This window comes from Schistocerca nitens, chromosome 1, assembly GCF_023898315.1.
Source record: "Schistocerca nitens isolate TAMUIC-IGC-003100 chromosome 1, iqSchNite1.1, whole genome shotgun sequence".
NCBI lineage: Eukaryota > Metazoa > Arthropoda > Insecta > Orthoptera > Acrididae > Schistocerca > Schistocerca nitens.
In genome coordinates, this window is record NC_064614.1 from 507,498,396 (window position 1) to 507,520,764 (window position 22,369).

The window sequence follows — 22,369 nt, forward strand, 5'->3', positions numbered from 1 at the left end:
TTTCTTGAATATTGTGTATGAGAAGGGCAGAGTGACACAGGTAGTATGAGTTATGTTAAATTTTTCTACATGAACTTTTGGTATTCTTTGCCAATAGTAGGGTATTCCTTATGTAATATGTGAATAATGTGAGGACTCAACTAGAGCCACAAAAGCTGGCAAGGATATTTTTCAGAGATTTTGCTGAGGACTTTTCTATAGAATAGATATTCTTTGTAAATTTTAGAAACATGATAAAATTGTTTTCTCTTTTTGTAAGATGTATGTAGAAGTAGATACAGGACTGCGGAAGTTTGACTGAATTATTTTCAGTGCTTAGTGATTTTGTATTTCATTACATAATGTTTAATGATGTTTTTTAGAGCCGCAGATGGTGGCGAAGATAACTTTGCAGCATATTTTATGATGTTGTATTTTGTTCTTTGTGTACAATAGCTTGTTTGTGCGAAGGCAAGCATTAAATTTAGTTTTCTGAAAAAGAGTTAAGAAAGAGTGCTTTTATGAAGCAGCAGATTTTATAAAAGTAACTTGCTCAATCGTTAACAGATTTTGAAAAAGAATTCAGTGATGGCGCCAATTATGTGGTACTGTTGATTTTTGTTTTGAGGGACTGAGATGTTTATATTTTCCCACCTCCATGTTGCAAATGTTTTGACTTTTGAGTGAAATGCCCAGTCGATGTGCTGTTGTTTTCACGTCAATTCTACCAACAGTGAGAGTTGTTTAGTTCTCGGGGTGTTGTAAAATTCCTGGATTCGTCTCGTCACTGTACAGCCTATGAAAAGGATTGCAGAAGACTCCAAAATAAATTCCAAAGTACAGTGCAGTTTTAACACCAATATATTTCCAGGACTCTGGTGTCCAAGCCTGGTGAACTGTACCGGTTACATCACATGTACCCAAAGTTGACATCAAATGACACAGTGTTCACAACAATCAACAAACGAGTGAGCCTACAATACATTCGCTCGAAACCCTAGCCAAAAACCGAGTGCCCCAAGGCGCCTGCGTGACCTCTATTTATAATTTTGTTAACAATTACAGACAATGAAAATTACAATTTTATGTAAAATCACAATTAAAAGTTAAACCGAATATGAGATACACATTGCTAAAAATTTACAATCACAGTACTGAACAAGGTGAACCTATTTTCAACTTAGTTACGAGTTAATATAACATTTTCAGACTAATTATGTTACAGGTAACAATTACATTTCTAAATTTGTTTATAACAAATCAACTAGTGCCTGAATTTTAGTGCTAACATATATCGGAGATTCAATTAACATGCTTTATTTATATGTTCTATTTAATTTTCTGTAGTAATTTTATAATGATAGGTTTACTGGTACATCCTGACCATGTGCTACATTTCAGCATTAATTTCACATTTATATTGTGTTTTTCACATAAGAACAATGTTACTCAGCAAAGCATCATTTTCGAATTATATATATACTGAAATAGTGGTTATTTTTGTATGTAATTTGGAAACAGGTCACTTTACAATCAGGCAATTAGGACTGGTGTTTATCTTTAATGCTCTCCGAGGGGTTCTGATAGGTAGCAATGAGATACAGTAATATTTCAATTACAGTAATATTTCAATACCCCCGAAGAGTTTTGCCTAGCCTCATAGACGAAACTCTTCTCACAGAAACATTAGTGTGATTGATGTGATACAGTACTAGTTGGACAAAATAACACAAACGGCATATATTTTAAAAGGTACAAAATTGAATCATGCAACTTTACATACAGATAAATTTTCCAAATAGCTACAAACATATACATCAAGAAAACAAGAATTGGAAATATGAGATTACAAAGAAATTTCCAAACTTTTACAAAATCAATATTTACATAAAATTTTCTGAATCAATGTTTTTCCAAAACTATCACTTCTAGAGCGTCTTTGTTTTTGTCATTTCTAAAGCATCCATTAATTTTCCCTCCTTCAAACACTCAGACACAACTAAGCTAACAAATCACATATTTGATTGGATTGATTATGTTGCACTTTTAAAGTTTCCATATGACATGTTCTAGAATAATATTATCATATAAAAGACAGAAGAATAAAATTTATCCTAACAGTTTGCAATACCATAAAATATTTTACAAATCTTGTGAAACATGAATATTCAAAATTATATATTTATATTGTGACAGTATAGAAACTGTTCATTTATATTCAATCCGGGTTGTTGTCACAAGTATCTGAATATACTACTGTAAGAGGTCCGAGCAGATGTAATTTCGATGTATTGCTCATGCGCTGCCTGGGATATGCAAGGTCTCTGACCAGAGAGCAGTGTTGACTGCAGTAGGAACTGTGTAGCTGTAGCAGTAAGTTGTTGCTAGTCTGGAGTCTGCTCTGGTCTGGTATGGTGTATCATGTTGGCTGGCCCGGTCGCAGTGCAGCGATGCTGGAGCCTGAGTATTATTGTATAAGGTAAAAAGCAGCCTCGCGCATGTGTAGTAATGTTATCTCAAGTCGCATGCTAATGTTTTAAAACTCTCGTAATAATAATCTTTCTCATAAAAAGTAACTTTTAACAACCATTCATTTCAATTTAAAGAATTTACTAATTTCTCCCATCCATGATCATCCCGATTATTGCAACAGAAAAATCAGTTGCTTCGTTTCATAAATGACAGATAGGTCGGCCAGCGTTGTACAGAGCTGTGCCGGAAAAATTTATTCTAAGAGCAGATATATCCGGCGACTTCATTGAGGTAAGAATTTTTCCTTTTTTTATTCAGAATGATCTTTCAGGGCCATGATGCAGCACTGCTGTCGTCCAGAATTTACCAGGTTAAATTCACAGTGAATTATTGAAAAGTCATAAGTGAGCGACAATTTAATTGAGAGGTTAGTTACATTGTTTTATTACCAGGTTACTGAATTTATTTTTTTATTGGGACGTTACACTGAATGTGAACGACATAATTATAATTTTTACTGTTGAGAGGTTTACGAATTTTTCTGTTTTGAGGTTACGCTAAATGTCTATGAATTTTGAGCTTAGATTAAATCAGAAAGAATTTTGTGGGGAGGTTACACTGTGAAAGAATTTTGTTTTGAGGTTACACTAAATTAGAATCATACTCATATTATTTATTTTATTTTTCTGGAGAGGTTACACTTGGCGACAACCGGCCAGGATCGTATTTCTTTGTGAATCTCTGAGAAGTAGTCATATATCTGCTCTTATTTACTTAAATGTAGTTTGCATCTGGCGCAACGCATTTACTAATTTGTCACTCTTTCTTTCACAGATCATCGGCAATTTTTGGCTCTGTGTTGTAATTGTATTTGTTCCATTTTTGCTTTGACTTTGTTTCATTTTGTGCTTAATTTTGATTTGTGAAAAATGCCGCGAAAAACAGTACATCGCGATGTGCAATGAGTAAAAAAACTGACTCGAGTAATTGACCAATAATACTTGCAACACTCAATGTAATAGTGATAATCCTCTAATTACAGATGATCAGTGCGTGCCGATCACTAATATTGATTTTGATCCTAATGATGAGCAAACAAATGCAATTATGTCCAGAGTAAATGTAACAATTGATGACGTGGCACGTTCCGTTACAATGAACGCTGCCCAGCTTGACACACCCGATTTGCAAAATTTACGTAGCGAACGGATAATTGTTTCTAATGAAGGTGAACGGTGTACTCGAAATATGTCGGATTTGTTTGATTCTGGTGTAGTGACCAACAGTGCACATCCAATTGGCAAACCTTTTCCCGAGTCAGACAATGACCAAATGGTTACACAAAACGTGACAAATGTAGATACACTAACACACAACATAGAAAATAGAGCCGCTAATTTTGGCTGGGATCAAGTTATGGCATTATTACTACAACTCAGTGAAAAATACGACAACCAGCACAAACAACTTAGTGAAAATCTCAAACAACATATTAATGAAAATAATGAAAATCTCAAACAACAACTTAATGAAAAACTAGACAGCAATTTCAAACAGTCGAATGATAAGCAAGATAACAATTTCAAACAACTTAATGAACAGAACAAACAACTTAGTGAACAGATTACAGCTGTTGCCGCGCAGTGTCATGATACTAAAGAACAATTACGTGAGGAGATTAAGGCTTGTGCTAGAAGCAGTAGTGAAGAAATTAGATCTGTGGCTCAAGAATTAAGTAATACACATGCAGCCACAACTAAATTACTTAGAGACGAAATTAGTGCAGTCGCTAAACAATGTTCTGAAAACGCAAGACAGTTACGCGACGAGTCAGCAGAACTTTCACGCACACTGGATGCGAAAGTAGACGCGAAATTTGACCAACAGAAAAGCCAAATTGACGAACGTTTTAATCACCACCTACAAAACAGTGAAACGCTTTACAGCAAATTTATACAGGAACAGAATAAAGTAAAGCAACAAGTCATGGAAACAATTACTACACAAAGACAGGAAGATAAGCGTAAATTGTTTACGAAAGCAAAAACATACGTAGACAACAATATTACTACAGTATCAGACGAAATCAAACGGTTGAACACCGAATTGCATGATGAAATCTCCGATCTTAAAACAAAAACAGACACACACACATTAGACTTTCAGACAATGACCAACAGACTTGAAAAGTTGGAACTAATACAGGATCCCGATGCCATCAAAGCAGACGTTAAAAAATTGAACAAAACCACACGTAAAATATAAAAACAAATTAATGCTTGTGATTCTAAAAACGATGAACAGGTAAAAGCACTGACTGAAAAATATGATGAATTGGCCAGTCGTATTGACGTTATCGAAAGTAATAATGACACCAAATCAGACGATACGTCACCAGTTTCGTTTAATCAAACACCCGAATTCCAAAATTTACAGCAGACGATCAGTGAGATAGTTTCGTCCAATAAAATGTTTCAGCCTCTAACACGGCACAGCATACGCCAAATTCCGAACATTTCTCACACTCACACAGCCTGTATAATTTAGGTAATTTACAGAGAGTACGTGAGTTAGATTCCGAACAGTCACAGACAAATAGATTATCATGCAATCCTGAACCTGTTCAGACATACAGAGACGACAATTTTGATTACAAGCACTTTCTATCCGTTAGGAAATTTAAGGTACTTAATAATGACAGAACACAGAGTCACGCTTTGGACTGGATAAGACAATTTGCTTTTGTATTTTCTCCAGCTTGGCCTGTAATGCAGAAACTAGCATTGGACTGGATACAACAATTTGTTTTTGAATTTTCACCGGCATTGCCTGTAACGCAGAAACTAAAATTTATTCACAGCGCGTAATAGACCTCAGGGGATTCATTACACTTCGATGAATATGTGCCGTAGCGTGCACAGGGCCCCGAGCCGTAGTAGTGCTATTTCATCTTTAGTTTTCTGCAGTGCTGCCTTCTCTTCTACTATCCTTTATATCTGTCAAAACAGCTCTTCAACTATCGATCTATCTAGAATTAGGAATGAGTAAAGAAAACCTGATATGACAAATTTTCCCGAAAGTGACAGTTTTCTTTAGACACTCCCGACATGACAACTACCGCTGTAATTTTAATAACAGATAAAATTGTAATCATCAATATGTACAACATTTTCAGCAATCGTTAAAATTATCAGCAACAGCATTTTGGTAACAATAGAGGCTTCTCTCCGCAACAGCATCAAAGCCAGCTGGTTAGCATACCTACCCAACAATGTGGTTTGCAAGGTCAACCAAGCTTTAATGTTTCGCCGCCTACACGTATAGCGTCGGCTCCACCAAATAGTAACGCACAGCAACAGGGAAATCAGTACGTACAGAAAACACATCATTTCAACTCCTACCACAACGCGCCGTATAGAAATGACTATCATGACAGACGTGAAAGTAATAGGCACAATTTTCAGCGTAACAGTCGGTCTTACCAGCAACAGAATCATCCGCAACAACAGATTATCATGAATGAACCAGACAGTCGGTATCATACCGAACGTAATACGTCAGGACGAAATAACAGAAGTACAAATAGTCGAGATGCCACAGCATCCTCCCGCAAATAATACCACGTCAGATAGAATTTGACTAGATACAGTACAGGTTGCATCTTCCAGCAACACAAGCAATACTTTTGACACAGAGAATCTTGTTCACGAAAATGTTATTACTTTTGACGACATTCGAGACACACTTTTGCAGGAAAAACCAGTTATTCAAAAAACCATTTCACACCGTCATTGAAGTAAAGATTGGATCATCCAAATTTTCAGCAGTAATCGATTCTGGATCACCTATGTCAGTTATAAATGAGGAAACTTTCAACGAATGTAACAAAAAGAATACCTATCCTACGTTACCATTAGACAAAACTAAAGTAAAAGGAGCAGTATCTGGTAAGGGAGTAGATGTAAAATTACAGACACGCTTATTGTTTTGTATTGCAGGTCATACGTTTCACTCAAATTTTTTGATTGTTCCCTTATTGACAACAGACGTTATTTTAGGTAGGAATTTTCTGGTACAACAAGACGCAATTATTGACTTTCAAAATTCCTATTTAATGTTGAAGGATGAAAATGTACAACTGGCATTAGAATTTCAGCACTCTTTATCTGCAGAAGAACAAACAATTAATCGGACAGAGGTCATTTCTGCATCACGTAACATAGACTGTCATTTGACATTGTTCACAGATACGTACGTACACAACTATCATTCTCCAGACGAAGGCGATTATGACGTTATACAGATGATTTCTGATAAATTGAAGCAGAGCAGTGCAAATACAGACGACGAACGCACGCAACTACGCAAAATTCTTTTACAGCAAGCTCCAGTTTTTGACAACGTCCCTGGTACTATGTCCGGTTTTATGCATGAATTTCAAGTTAAACAGCACGACACATTTAAAGCCAAACATTATCCCATTCCGTATATTCACAGAGAACAAGTTAAGAAAGAATTGCAAGCTACGCTTGACCAAGGAATTATTGAACCGGCAGTTAGTCCGTACATAAACCCGCTCCATATTGTTAAGAAAAAGGATGGTTCACTTCGCCTCGTACTTGATTCGCGTCACATCAATGACATTATTAATGAAACAGATCGCCCTCAAACACTAGAAGAACTTCTACAGAAATTTCATGGTGCTGCTATTTATTCCACATTAGATTTGAAATCAGGATTTTGGCAAATTCAGCTCCATCCGAACTGCAGAAAGTACACGGCTTTTCTCTGTTTTGGTGACTGTTACCAGTTTTGCAAATTACCGTTCGGTTTAACTATTTCTTCAGCAGCATTTATTCGCGGTTTGAATACTATACTTCCGACAGAATTAAAGGACAGAATCACAACGTATGTAGACGACATTCTTATTGCAGAAGCTAACTGGTCTGAACACAATTTGATTCTTGAACAACTGTTACAAACCTTTCGTGCACAAGGACTCACAGTTAATCTTAGCAAATCGCACTTTGGCAAAACTTCTATAAAATTTCTTGGACATGAAATTTCAGCAGAAGGCATTGCGCCTGACACGGAAAAACTTCAAGCTTTACGTGACATTACTGTACCTACGACGAAGAAACAACTACGCAGCTTATTGGGTTTAATTAATTTTTTTCGTAAATTTATTCATTACTCTGCTTTAGACACCCCTAGATTATGTCAATTGACGGGTAAAAACACTATTTGGTCCTGGGATAGCCAAGCACATTCTGAATTTGTCAATCTGAAACAAGCTTTGTTGAATGCACCACTTTTATCACATCCAGATCTTACTAGAAATTTTTCCATTGCCACCGACAGTTCTAACACCGCTTCAGGCGTACACATTTTTCAGGAAATTGAAGAAGATGGTTCTACAGTAATTAAAAACATCGCCTTTGCGAGTCGCATTCTGTCACCTGCTGAACGCAATTATTCTGTTACAGAACTTGAAACATTATGTGTTGTATGGGCATTTACTAGATTTAGGCATTTTCTTTATGGAAGACACACTGCCGTTTACACAGATCATAGAGCTATACAGTTTTTACTTTCAGCAAAATTTACACACGACAGATTAAGCAGATGGAAACTTTATTTGCAGGAATTTAATTTTACAATTGTTCATATTCCCGGTACGCAAAATATTGTAGCAGACGCACTATCCCGTCCTCTCAGCAACAATCAGCAAGACATCGCAACCAACTTCTGCCAAGCAAATTTCAGCGTCATGCATATTCAACAAGTTGCATTTGAAAATTTCATTTCGGTGTCATTACGAGACATAGCACAAGAGCAGAGTAAAGACAACGTATGGAAAGAAATTAAACACCTTTGGCAAGATAGGAATAATGTTACTATCAGAAACCATTACACTGTACGCAATAATATTCTGTTTCGCCGCTCTCACCCTGACAGCAACAATTGGTTATTATGTATTCCTGACGAGCTTGTTAACAAATTAATCTGGTATACTCATTTAAGTTACGCTCATTACGGAGCCAGAAAATGTTTTCTTATACTGAGACAGAACTGTTATTTTGCCAACATGGAGAAAAGTATTCGACGAGTTTTAGCGTCATGTAAAATCTGCCAGAAAGCTAAGTCAGACACGACTTCACATATTCCTCCGTTACATCCCATTGTACCTGTTAAATTGAGACACATGGCCGCTGTAGACATTTTTGGTCCGATTCCCAGAACTAATAGAGGTTTTTGCTACATCTTTGTCGCTGTTGAACTCACTTCAAAATTTGTTACCTTCACTCCATTACGCAAAGCTACTGCTAAATCTGTTTCGAAAGCATTTGTAAAACATTTTCTATTTCATGTAGGGCATGTATTGAAAGTAATTTCCGACAATGGACCACAGTTTCGATCTGCCATATGGACACGTATGTTACGAACAAGAAACATTTCTCCGATCTATATATCCAGGTATCACGCTTCTTCGATCCCTTGTGAACGACTAATGAAAGAAATTGGTAAACTATGTAGAATATACTGCTATAAAAAACATATTGATTGGGATACACACATACTGTCATTCCAGGATGTAATTAACTCCATACCAAATGAATCTACTATGTTATCTCCGACTGTTATACTGAAAAATGTTGAAGCACCTAACAAAATTAAAGAATTAGTATCCTTTCCTACATCTCGTCGGCTACGACACCATGAAATAATTGACATTGCGCTGAACAACATCAAACGTGCCGCAGAGCGCCGGAGAAGACAGCAAAAACAGGTTTGTACACGCTGTGACTTTCACATTGGACAGAAGATATTAGTACGCACACATTATTTATCCAACAGAGGAAAGAGTAGATGCAGTAAATTTGAGCTTCTATATGCAGGTCCATACAGAATTCGCAGCATTCCTCACCCCAATGTAGTACACGTCGAAACTCTGAGAACCAGAAAAAGTTAAGGCAATCACCATGTCTCCAATATTAAACCCTTTATTGAATGAATATACTTTATGATTTGTCGCAGTGTAATGCCATTTGCAGATATTTATATGAACACTTACTGATGATTATCGTATTTTTTCCTGGCAAGTGCCCGGCAAGGTAAGGTTAGCAGGTCGCTTTTCTTGTCGTTACACATCAGACCGTGCACATTTTTCCAGATAAAGTTACATATTTTATGACCAATTATGCAATTATATCTATGTGACTACTTACTGATGATTATCGTATTTTTTCTTGGCAAGTGCCTGGCAAGGTAAGGTTAGCAGGTCGCTTTTCTTGTCGTTATATATCAGACCGTGCACATTTTCCATTTATGTATGATTGTTTTCCTGTTTTGTTTGTATGCACTACGAAATCTTTAAGATATAACAAACACCAGTTGACTTTAACATTTTTCCGTATGATATCTCAATATCTTGACTATTCTACACTTTTGGGTACTGCATTATGAGACTGTGTGTACATTTTTGCACTTGAAAACTATGTTTTTGACATAATACGTTTTCTGTCATGCTATGCTGTATGCTTAATTGTATCACTAGAAACCAGTTTTTATTTAATGGGTATATGATTTAAATGCAAGATATTAATCGTTATTCATCATTTTCAGAAAGCAATAACGTGTAAAAGAAATAAATTAAACAAACCACAGTGGGTTACTATGAAATGGGAATTTGACCTTCGGAATGAACGAAAGAAAATGAAATACTTTGTGATGAAGAGTAAATGGATCAGAATTCACAAGCATTAACAAGAATATACTATATACATCGTATGATAGCAGTCTTAACTAATTTTTTTCTTTCAGAATACGAGGCGATTGATGCAGGCTGTCAGACAGAACTACATATCTCAGTTTTAGTGATGAAATATGCTAGAAATAAGAAACTCTATACTATGAATAGTTGTATGAAGTAAATGGTAATATGAATAATGAATAATGAAGTGTCTTTTTTGCAGATGATAATGAATGATGATGAATAGTTACATGAAGAATATGCTAATATGAATAATGAAGTTTTTCTTTGCAGGTGATGATAGTAATGAAGTTATGGTCATATGGATAATGAAGTTTTTCTTTGGAGATGAGGATAATGATGAAGTTTATATATTTACTGTTAGTTAAGAAATGCTATGTAGTTATTTAAGTATTTCTTGCAGTTCGTTTTGACAGTATGTCTTATGTCGCATGGTATAATGACTGAATGTTTTGGAAAGGACAGCTAGAGTACCTACGTATTGAGTACACGTTTCATTACCTGTTAATTCGAAGTTCACTACTTTTCAGCATAATATGCGTTTCTTCCTTCAGCTGAATAATCCATTTTGTATTTTTTCCAGGAGAAGCTATTCATGAAATTAATGTGCTATAAGCAATTAGTTATTAAACCTGTTCTAGTACTTCCATTTTTTTTACCCATTTGTGTGTGTCATTCATGAATGTGATCACATATACTCTACTTGTTTCATAACCTTGCTACAGCTGACTCATGACGAATGACGTTACTAAACCTTATTTGCAGCAATAAGTCAAAAGCAAATATTTTCATGCCCCAGCAATTAATTATCGATCCCAACGCAATGCATTGCTGGCACAAAAAAAATGTATTACGAGTCCCAAATAATGCTACTAGTTTAAGAGATATTTCTAGTACTAAATATAATGCAAATTTCTCAGATGTTTTCTAACCACAGACCTTGAGTAATAGTTATAGTGTGTTACATTTTAAATGTGTCCTATGTCACTTGAATGATGAGTTCTGAGTAGTGCTGAATGATGTTATGTAATAATGCATAAATGCTATGCCAATAATTTCTGTAAATAATATTTTTGTTATACTCTATAAATGCTGTGCCAATAATTAACTCTCATTTTGAATGATGACTTCTGAATAATACTGAATAATGTTTTATAAAAGTATATGAATACTTTGTAACTGGCCAATGAATGCCACTGTTTCTTATATTTTAAATTTGTCTTATGTCACTTACATGCTATTATATATGAATATCAGTAGTTTGATGCTACACTCATTAACTCTTGTTTTGAATGATGACTTCTGAACAATGCATAAAAATGGTTTGTAACTGGCCAATGAGTGCCAATGATCACTATAATTAGATGAATTATGTTAATGCTATGCCATTAATTAACTCTTGTTCTGAATGATGACTCCTGAATAATGCATAAAAATGTTTAGTAACTAGGCAATGAGTGCCAACAATTACTCAATTACTGAGTATTATTGTATAAGGTAAAAAGCAGCCTCGCACATATGTAGTAATGTTATCTCATGTCGCATGTAAATGTTTTAAAACTCTCGTAATAATAATCTTCCTCATAAAAAGTAACTTTTAATAACCATTCATTTCAATTTAAAGAATTTACTAATTTCTCCCATCCATGATCATCCTGATTATTGCAATAGAAAAATCAGTTGCTTCCTTTCATAAATGACAGATAGGTTGGCCAGCATTGCACACAGCTATGCCAGAAAAATTTATTGTAAGAGCAGATATATCCGGCGACTTCATTGAGGTAAGAATTTTTCCTTTTTTTTATTCAGAATGATCTTTCAGGGCCATGACGCAGCACTGCTGTCGTCCAAAATTTACCAGGTTAAATTCACAGTGAATTATTGAAAAGTCATAAGTGAGCGACAATTTAATTGAGAGGTTAGTTACATTGTTTTATTACCAGGTTACTGAATTTATTTTTTTATTGGGATGTTACACTGAATGTGAACGACATAATTACAATTTTTACTGTTGAGAGGTTTACGAATTTTTCTGTTTTGAGGTTACGCTAAATATGAATGAATTTTGAGCTTAGATTAAATCAGAAAGAATTTTGTGTGGAGGTTAATGTGAAAAGAATTTTGTAGGGAGGTTATAAATGGGAACGAATTTTGTGGGGAGATTAAATGTAAATGAATTTTGTGGGGAGGTTACACTGTGAAAGAATTTTGTTTTGAGGTTACACTAAATTAGAATCATTATTCATATTATTTATTTTATTTTTGTGGGGAGGTTACACTACATATAGTCAATATTTCTTGGCTTTGTACATCAAATGCAATAACGTTTCAAAATGTTTACCAGACATCCAGAAAGTCAGATTAAATTAACACTGCGAAACAGCTTCAAGATTTTATAAATTGTGACAAAATAAGTATTACGTCAATAAAATCCCTGAAAGTGGCACGATACACTTAAGCAAGTGAAAATGTAATTGTGCTATAGTTAGCAACCTTGCAGTAAGGAGATTCTGTCAAAAAAATCCAGAACCTTGTCACATGGCATCTTATATTTCATTTCGTCAAAGTCCTCAGTCTGTCTATTAAAGTTGTCATTTCCTACCCCTCAATACCAAACTAGTCTCCAGATTGTGTCTTGCGAGATGTGAGTAGTGTAAAATAATAGTTTTTCAATGTGATTTGTGTGCTATGCATTGTCATAGTTGTTCAAAAATAGCTCTCAATTGTAATTTTGCATCAGCACTTCCTTCAATCAAAATGTATAAGAGTTCTATTTCATGTGATTCAAATCATTCATAAGTTCTGTTATGTGTGACTGCACAGTACCATCATCATCACAATCCTCTCAATTAAACGAATCATCAAAACCATTAATAAATGAGAGTTGAATACCTCCAACCACGTCAGCAGCATTGTATATCATATAACCTAAACCTATCATCATCATCATCATCATCATCAACATCCTCATCCAAATGCCCCTACGAAAATGCAATATCAAATCAAACCATCTTCCATCAATAAACCGTAAACATCAATTCATGTGAATCAGAAACTGGAATGAGTCTGGAACCTCAAATCCTTAATACAAATGCAAATCACATCACTTACCTTATTTCAAGACAATCCTCAACAATTCATAGCAATTTCAACATCTCTCTCATGTGTACGTCACTGAGTGAAACATGTATATAGTATATCATGGTGATAATCCCTTCTTAACAGCGTAAATCACTTCAACCCGTCCATAAATCATAACGACTTACAACATCTCATGTGGTATTATATACAGTAACACATTAATTCAGTTGTCAATCATATAATTGTATGAGAAGCAGAACATAATAATTCCTTCCTTGTGGATAACCTATATAAGATAAAAACAGTGAAAAGATGTATATAGTTCTTCTTAACTGCACAAATGTACCATAAAATCTTTGAGTATGTATTAATAAGCTTAGTGTACCATCACACAATCCACTTTTCATTTCTGCATAAGCTGATATAAATGCAGTATGGTTTGTTGTCTGTAAAGATGTGTAACTGTTCCTCACTAGAAAATACATATTGGTTTTTCCTGGCAAATCATAGTCCTCACATATCAGTAATAGTCACAATCGGTAGGATGTAAATGTCAAATTATCAATACATCTGATGATGCAGATTACTCAGTCAAAACAAAATGTATCTTATACTACAAAATTAAATCACATGAAAATATCTTACATAACAAATATAAGCAAACATAGGTACAAAAAATTAACATATGTATTGCCGGAAGTTTGTGTGTCAGAAAGGTATCGCAGAATGTGGCATCAGTGTTTTCGAGAAGAAAATGTCACATTAGCTGGGGCACCTTGCATAAGCCACACGCATAGTACTCAAAGACTGTGTACCCCCCTGAGGGATTGCAATTATTGCACATAAGGTTTCAACTGAGTGACATTTCTTAAACCAAATAGCTTTTTTGATTTGGGATAGATAAGTCGGTAGGCGTTTGGATGTGGTTTTTCATAAACTTCAAATGGACCAATGTAAATATCGAAAAATTTCTTTATCTCTTTATTGATTGCCTTGGATTTCTCATAACTTTTGGTTAAGACTAAATCACCTACATTGTACTGTGTAAACTTTCCTTTTGAATCATGTTTAAGCTTTATCTTGGCACAGTGTGTTTCAATATTTTTCTTTATTATTTCCATTCTCTCGTCCGATGTTAACTCATTACAGACAGGAAAATTGATCAATTCATACAAGATGTTTAGTGGGTGTTTGTTAAAATGGACTTCATAAGGCGTAAAGCCAGTTGTTGTATCTTGTAAGGTGTTCAAATCATCTTCAAAATCACATATGTAACTTGATCAATTTGTATGATCTTTAGAGCAGTAAGTTCTACAAAGCCTGCCTATTTCACGCATATAGCGCTCAGTTGGGTTACAAGATGGAGAATAAACAGAAATAAGGACGTGCTTAATGTCTTCATCTTTCATGAAATCTTTCCAAACGTTAGATGTAAATTGCCTCCCATTGTCTGAAAGTATGGCTTTTGGTTTTCCAATCTGTGTGAAGTAATCATTACAGAAACAGTTAAAAATTTTCCTGCTTGTTGCCTTCTTTAGTGGATACAATTTTACTAGTTTCGTGAATAAGTCAACAACTACAAGCAAATATGTATAACCCTCTTTAGTTCTCAGCAATTGAGCAAACAAATAAATTCCTATCATTTCCAATTTGCCTTTTGGCACAATATTTTGTAAATAACCTTGGTATTTCTGATTTGTGACTTTTACTCTTTGACGCCGATCACATTTTTGTATAATCTGTCTTACTCTTCTAAACATATTATTAAAATAGACATTTTCCTTAAGTTTGTCAGTGTATTTCATGATTCCACAGTGTCCATAGCTCTCGTGTGTGTACTTAATTAAATCATCAACACATTGTATAGGCCAACAAACCTTCCAGATGTCAGAATCAGTGTTATGTCTCCTGAATAAAATACCTTTAAAGTTTCGATAATACATGCCAACCTTTTCATAACCCTTTTTACCAATAAGACTTTTCACAACTTTCAAATATGTATAACACTCTTTAGTTCTCGGCAATTGATCAAACACATCAATTCCTATCAGTTCCAATTTGCCTTTTGGCACAATATTTTGTAAATAACCTTGGTATTTCTGATTTGTGACTTTTACTGTTTGACACCGATCACATTTTTATATAACCTGTCTTACTCTTCTAAACATATTATTAAAATAGACATGTTAGTAATTTCCTTTTCACCCTTAATCCCTCTCATGTACATTATTTTAAACACTTTGTTATCCAATAGTTCTTCTTCCTGACCACCCCCCACAGGTAATCTAGACAAAGCATCAGCAATTACATTCTGATCCCATTTTATATACTGAATGCTATGATCAAATTGTTGTAAAAATATGGCCCACCTGGTTAATCTATCATTGAAAAGTTTACAGCCTTGAATATAACATAGAGCTTTGTGATCCGTGAAAACTATGACTTTATGGCCTGCTAGATAGTTTCTGTAGCTAGTGAAACCCCATACAATGGCAAGTAGTTCCTTCTCAGTCACCGTGTAATTACGTTCATGTTTCTGCAGACCTCAGCTGCCAAAACTGGTTGAAAGATGTTCTATTTTTCCATCAATTTCCTTCTGTTGAAACAAATGTACACCCAATCCGTAATCTGAACTACCTGTCACTAGGCAAAATAGTAGTGAAAGGACAGGTCTGTGGAGTAATTGACTGTTATTTAGTTGTTGTTTGATCTCATTGAATGCTGATTGACACTGATCTGTCCATTCCCATATGGTGTTCTTGTTTAATTGCTCTCTCAAACACGGTGCATTTAAAGCTTGGGTGCTGACATACTTACGATAAAAATTACATAGACCATAAAATGACCTCAGCTGTTTCTTGTTCTTTGGAGATGGAAACTGGACAATTGCAGAAATTTTATCACTGTCAGGTAGAATGCCTTCTCTGTTAAGTGTATGGCCTAAAAACTTCAAGTCTGATACTCCAAATTTGCATTTACTTAATTTAAGTGTCATACCGCCTCGCCGGAACTTATTAGCTAATTTGCACAAAGTATCAAGGTGTTCCTCCCAAGTTTTGCTGGTTATTAATATATCATCCACTTAAATAATTAGTTTAGATAGTAGTTCACTTCCAATAACATGATCCAAAGCTCGAATAAACTCGGCTTCAGACACTTTCAGCCCAAACAGAACTACACAATAATGAAAACACTTACCATTATATAAAAAGGCTGTGTACTGCTTGAATCCTGTGGTAATGTGATTTGATGAAAACCTGAGGTCAAATCCAGGCTAGAAAAATATTTTGTGTCATTGAATTTGTACAAGAGTTCCTCCATGGATTCAGGATGATCTGTTTCTCTTTCTATAAACTTATTCAGGTGACGTGAAACCAATACCAACCTAACACCACCATCCTTTTTTGAAATACAGACCATCGGGCCGTTATATGGACTGTGACTTCTCTCTATTATTCTCCATTTTTGCATTTTCAGAAGTTCCCTCTCCACTTCTTTCCTTTTACAGAAGGGTACCCCATAAGGCTTAATGAAAAAGGGTTCGTGTGGCTTTAACTTCAAATGACATTCATAATCTTTGACCGCACCAGGTTGATCACAAAAAATGTTACAGTTTTCCCAGAGAAAATTTTCTAATTCCTGCTTTTCAGACTCAGTCAAGTCATTTGCTTCTTTTACCTTTTCTGACATGGTTAGGGAGTAACTATCATCAACCAAATTCTGGTTATTGTGATCCCTATTTTCCTCTTCCTCCATATAATGGCTATACTCTGGATAAACTATTTCCCTAATATGGTTACTACTGCTTGTACTTGAATTTAACTAGATCACTATTTTTCCTTGAATACTGGCCTTTGGTTCAGTGAACAGTAATTCTGAATTTTGCCAATCAAAACTCACCTTTGCTTTAATTATCCAGTCCATCCCTAAAATCATTTGCTTATTGATATCTGGAATAACTAAACAACCATGTTCAAAATTAATGTTGCCAATAGAAAATGTAATTAAAGCTTGTTTATTTATTAACTTACTAAATTTGCCAATGGCACCTTTAATCCGTACACCTGTGATTAGAAATTCGATGTAACTTTCCATGTCTTTTATCCTGTTCCTCAACTTGTCTGAGATACTACTAATGGGACTGCCAGTGTCAATCAAACAAAGACCTGACCAATTGTTAATGCTTATTTCTATGTAAGGGCTACCTAAGGTAATATTTGGGTCACTATTCACATTCTCTGCCAACAAGTCACTTTCTAATTCAGTTGTATCGATGTTGTTACATACTTCTTCCCCACAGGTTTCAATGTCAGAATCAACATAAGCTTGAGTGTCATTATGACTGGAATCAAATACACATGAAACAGATACCTTATTTCACTAGACTTAAAATTATCTTTCATGGATGTATCTTATTATTTTCTAAACAAACTTCATTTTCACTGATAATAGATTCCAAAATCTTCTCACCTATCAACTTAGCTTGTTCCTCCTTATTAGTAGATTTACTTAAGATTTCTTTTATAAAAATTGGTACCAATACATTGTTTGCACTGTTAATATCTTCACATGAACCAACTTTGCATTCAGAGTTACTTTCAGCTGCAACACCATTATCAATAACTTCAACATAAATAATGCCATCTAATTTCTCTTGTGTACATATATCATCAAATACATCATCCTTCACAACACTAACTTTATCAAAATCATCATCAAAATAATCTGTGGGTGATGCCTCTGCATGCACATCTGCCTTAACTACTAAGTGTTCAACATCTGAAGTTACACTACTGAAATCGCTACCTGTTTCATTATCAGAGTCAGGTGTTGTTTCTTCATTTTGGCTACCAATTTCTACTAATATAGATACCTCATTATCCTTACCTTCATCAGAAAATAAGCTAGTGATACCATACATATCATAAGTTCTGTCTACATTAGGTGTTAATGTGTCATCAATTAATGCTAAGTCATGTTCATTAAGTTCAAACTGTGGTCCTGCTTGAGTATGTGCATTATTCAATTCACTCAACATGTGATCCTAAAAGTTTTGCTTATAACTAGTATCATCTAAGTAGTAGTCCCTATTTACAGTACATTTATGATTGCTTTTATGTTTCTGTTTCTTTAACCTCCTATTTGCCTGGTTTGTGCCATAATTATTCACGTTGAATTGACAGGCTCCCAACGAGGTGGTTACCTGTTTGCCTGGTTGGAATTTCTGTTGTGAAGCTGGTTACTGTTTCTTTGTTCTTGATGGTTTTCGTGTCTGTTGTAACTACTGTTTTGGCTACAACGCTAGTTATTATTTCTGTGTCCATTATATTGTTGTGACCCCCCATTCCTATTGTGAGTGTTTCTGAGGTTTTGATTGTACTGTCTGTCATCATTCTGCCATGCACGGTCAATTTTGTCTACATGACGTAAAAATTCGTCAACCCTGTCATCTGGTCCATATACAAGTTCCCCACTGAAAACGGTGTGGTAGGCGCCGTTTCAGTGCGTCAATCTGTATCAGTTCGTCCAAAGGTTTGCTGAAATGTGACAATGTCTTTAATTGTTTTTCACAAAATTCTCGCATGCTAATTGCAAGACCTGTGTGGTATTTGCTACCGTTAAGAAATTCAGATTTTATTCTTGCCTGTTTGTTTTTCGACCAAAACTTTGCCAAGAATTGGCGTTCAAAATCATCAAAAGACGTAGTATTTGTGTTAATGTTTTGGTTCGCCCATGTAAGGGCTTCACCATCCAAAAAACGTTTCGCAAATTTAACTCTAGCAGACTCTGGCATGTTAGGTTGGAAACTGTCTTTGCACTGATGCACAAAGTCAACCGGATGCAATTTCGCATCACCTGGGTAACATTTTAAACTAACATTGTTACAATTATGCACAAACATCTGGTTTGAATCGAAATTGGACATTATATTATTTTGCAATTTTGAAACTTCAGAGCTGACTGTTTGCAGTTCTATTGTTACACTTTCTACTTTCTCGTCAATACGAGATATCTTATCAGAAACAACTTCAGAATTTAATTTCAATCTTTCCCCTACCAATTCTTTTTCTGAAACAATGAGTTCCTGCAACATTTTTAACTCGTCTTTTCGGTTCACTAATTCATTTAAAACGACTACTTCCGTGTTTTTGACACGGTCGTTAACTAATTCAATACTTTTGTTTGTTTCTTTAAATTCGGAGATTGTGAAAGCGTCCAAACAGTGAACTTTGGTTTCTACCCTTTCTATGTCACATGCAACAATTTGTACATTGTTATTTGTTGCATTGATTTCTTCTCTCAATGATTTCAAATTTTGGTCCAGCTTTTCTGTGACCTCTTTAATGTTGCTACCTAATTGGTTATTTTGAGTTACCAATAGTTCTAGTTTATTATTCAACAATTGAGACATCTGATCAATTAAATTTGGTTGCTGATTTGCTCCCGAAAAACCATGAAAAGGCGAACAACTACTGCTCACGGAATTTGCTTCAATGTTTAAGTGTACATTTGGAGTTGAAGCATGAAATTGACGGCCTGACCGCGTGGTCATGCCTATTTGATTTAACTGAGTTTCGCTCATTTTGATCAAATTGGCTAGACACTAGACAAAACACTTTCCTGCCTATCAGGTGAAATTGTCACACGCACACAATGAAATAAAAACAGAAAATTGTCAGACACAATTAAAAGGGGTACTTATATGACTCATTCGCGATGTCATTCCAGAATATCGCTTTTGCTCCTGGCGACGTCTGTGGCACAGTCTGCAACATACAAGATTATGGTTCCTGCCTCTTGTACCTGGAATTCTTGCGAGTCGTCCTCTGCACAGTCTTCCACTTGATCCCAGCTCCTCCACCACGTTGAGATGTTTATATTTTCCCACCTCCGCGTTGCAAATGTTTTGACTTTTGAGTGAAATGCCCAGTCGATGTGCTGTTGTTTTCACGTCAATTCTACCAACAGTGAGAGTTGTTTAGTTCTCGGGGTGTTGTAATATTCCTGGATTCGTCTCGTCACTGTGCAGCCTATGAAAAGGATTGCGGAAGACTCCCAAATAAATTCCAAAGTACAGTGCAGTTTTAACACCAATATATTTCCAGGACTCTGGTGTCCGAGCCTGGTGAACTGTACTGGTTACATCACATGTACCCAAAGTTGACATCAAATGACACTGTTCACAACAATCAACAAACGAGTGAGCCTACAATACATTTGCTCGAAACCCTAGCCAAAAACCGAGTGCCCCAAAGCGCCTGCGTGACCTCTATTTATACTTTTGTTAACAATTACAGACAATGAAAATTACAATTTTATGTAAAATCACAATTAAAAGTTAAACCGAATATGAGATACACATTGCTAAAAATTTACAATCACAGTGCTGAACAAGGTGAACCTATTTTCAACTTAGTTACGAGTTAATATAACATTTTCAGACTAATTATGTTACAGGTAACAATTACATTTCTAAATTTGTGTATAACAAATCAACTAGTGCCAACATATATCGGAGATTCAATTAACATGCTTTATTTATATGTTCTATTTAATTTGCTGTAGTAATTTTATAATGATAGGCTTACTGGTACATCCTGACCATGTGCTACATTTCTTTCGATTAGTTACAGTATTAATTTCATATTTATATTGTGTTTTTCACATAAGAACAATGTTAATCAGCAAAGCATCATTTTTTAATTATATGTATACTGAAATAGTGGTTATTTTTGTATGTAATTTGGAAACAGGTCACTTTACAATCAGTCAATTAGGACTGGTGTTTATCTTTAACGCTCTCTGAGGGGTTCTGATAGGTAGCAATGAGATACAGTAATATTTCAATTACAGTAATATTTCAGGACAGTTAATTCACTTTTTACTGAGAGGATTAGTATTAAATGTAACTACTGTAAAATGTTAAATTGCAATGAAACATGAATTTGCCTGAGAAATGAATTTTTTGTGTAAATAAGTAGTAAATTGTGGAGGACGGTAAAGTTTTCAAAAACTTTTTCATGGAGTACTTTTCTGTTGAATTTGAGAACAGCAATTGCTGATTAGAGTATATATGTGTGTTAGGGTAGGATGTATAGATTAAGAATGGGCTCTTAGACGTACTGTATACTTGCAGGTACAAAAATATGACAGAACCTGATACGAGATTGAGAGAGAACCCGTTTAGAGACAGAGCTGGACACTGCATCCCAGTGATGAGCCCATGATGTGACGAGCCCATGATGTGACCCATACGTAAGTGTTGAATAGAAGTGATCCGCACCCATTTTATTTATCGGAGACAGTTATCAGAACCCCAACGTGTTGTCAGAGAAATGTTAGGTAAAGAGACGAACACCATATCGAAGGGAATATATTCTGTGATCGGAAAGGACACCCTCCACAGTGCCGAAATTATATTTGTATACAATTTTTTGGACACTGAAAGAGTGATGGAAGGTTAAGAACCTATCTGAAAATTTAAAAAAAGTTTGTAGTTCAAGAGCAAATGTAAAATTTGTCTCATGTAAATATTTTGTTAATTCAACTTTGAAAAAAAAAAGATCAAGAATAATTTTGAAAGAAAAATGTGATATGGGAAAAAGATGAAAATTTTCTGTAAATTAATTTGATTGTATGCTATTCAGTCCTAACCCTTGATATCCGATAAAATTGTATATAACACTGTCATGTAGCTTAGATATTTGGTTAATTGAGGAAAACAGATTTTGATTAACAGTGTCATGGTAGTCGCAAGTTGTTTCGAGCGAACGTTTGTTTTAGGATAGCTAGCTGCATGTAACTTTGGGGGCTGACGTCTGCTGGCCTAACCCGGAGACACAAGCACATCTGTCACTACCTGCCATGGGAAAGCTATCCAATGTCTCTTACTGGACATGTACATTCACCACCTATAAGAACCTACGTAAATGATATTAAATATTATTCAATCATTTTCAAAATCGGCACAATACCTTTTGACATTCAGGAGAAGATTGTATCCAAATTTCAGCTTTGTAACTATTATAGTTTCAGATATGTAAAAAATTGCTGAAAAAGTAA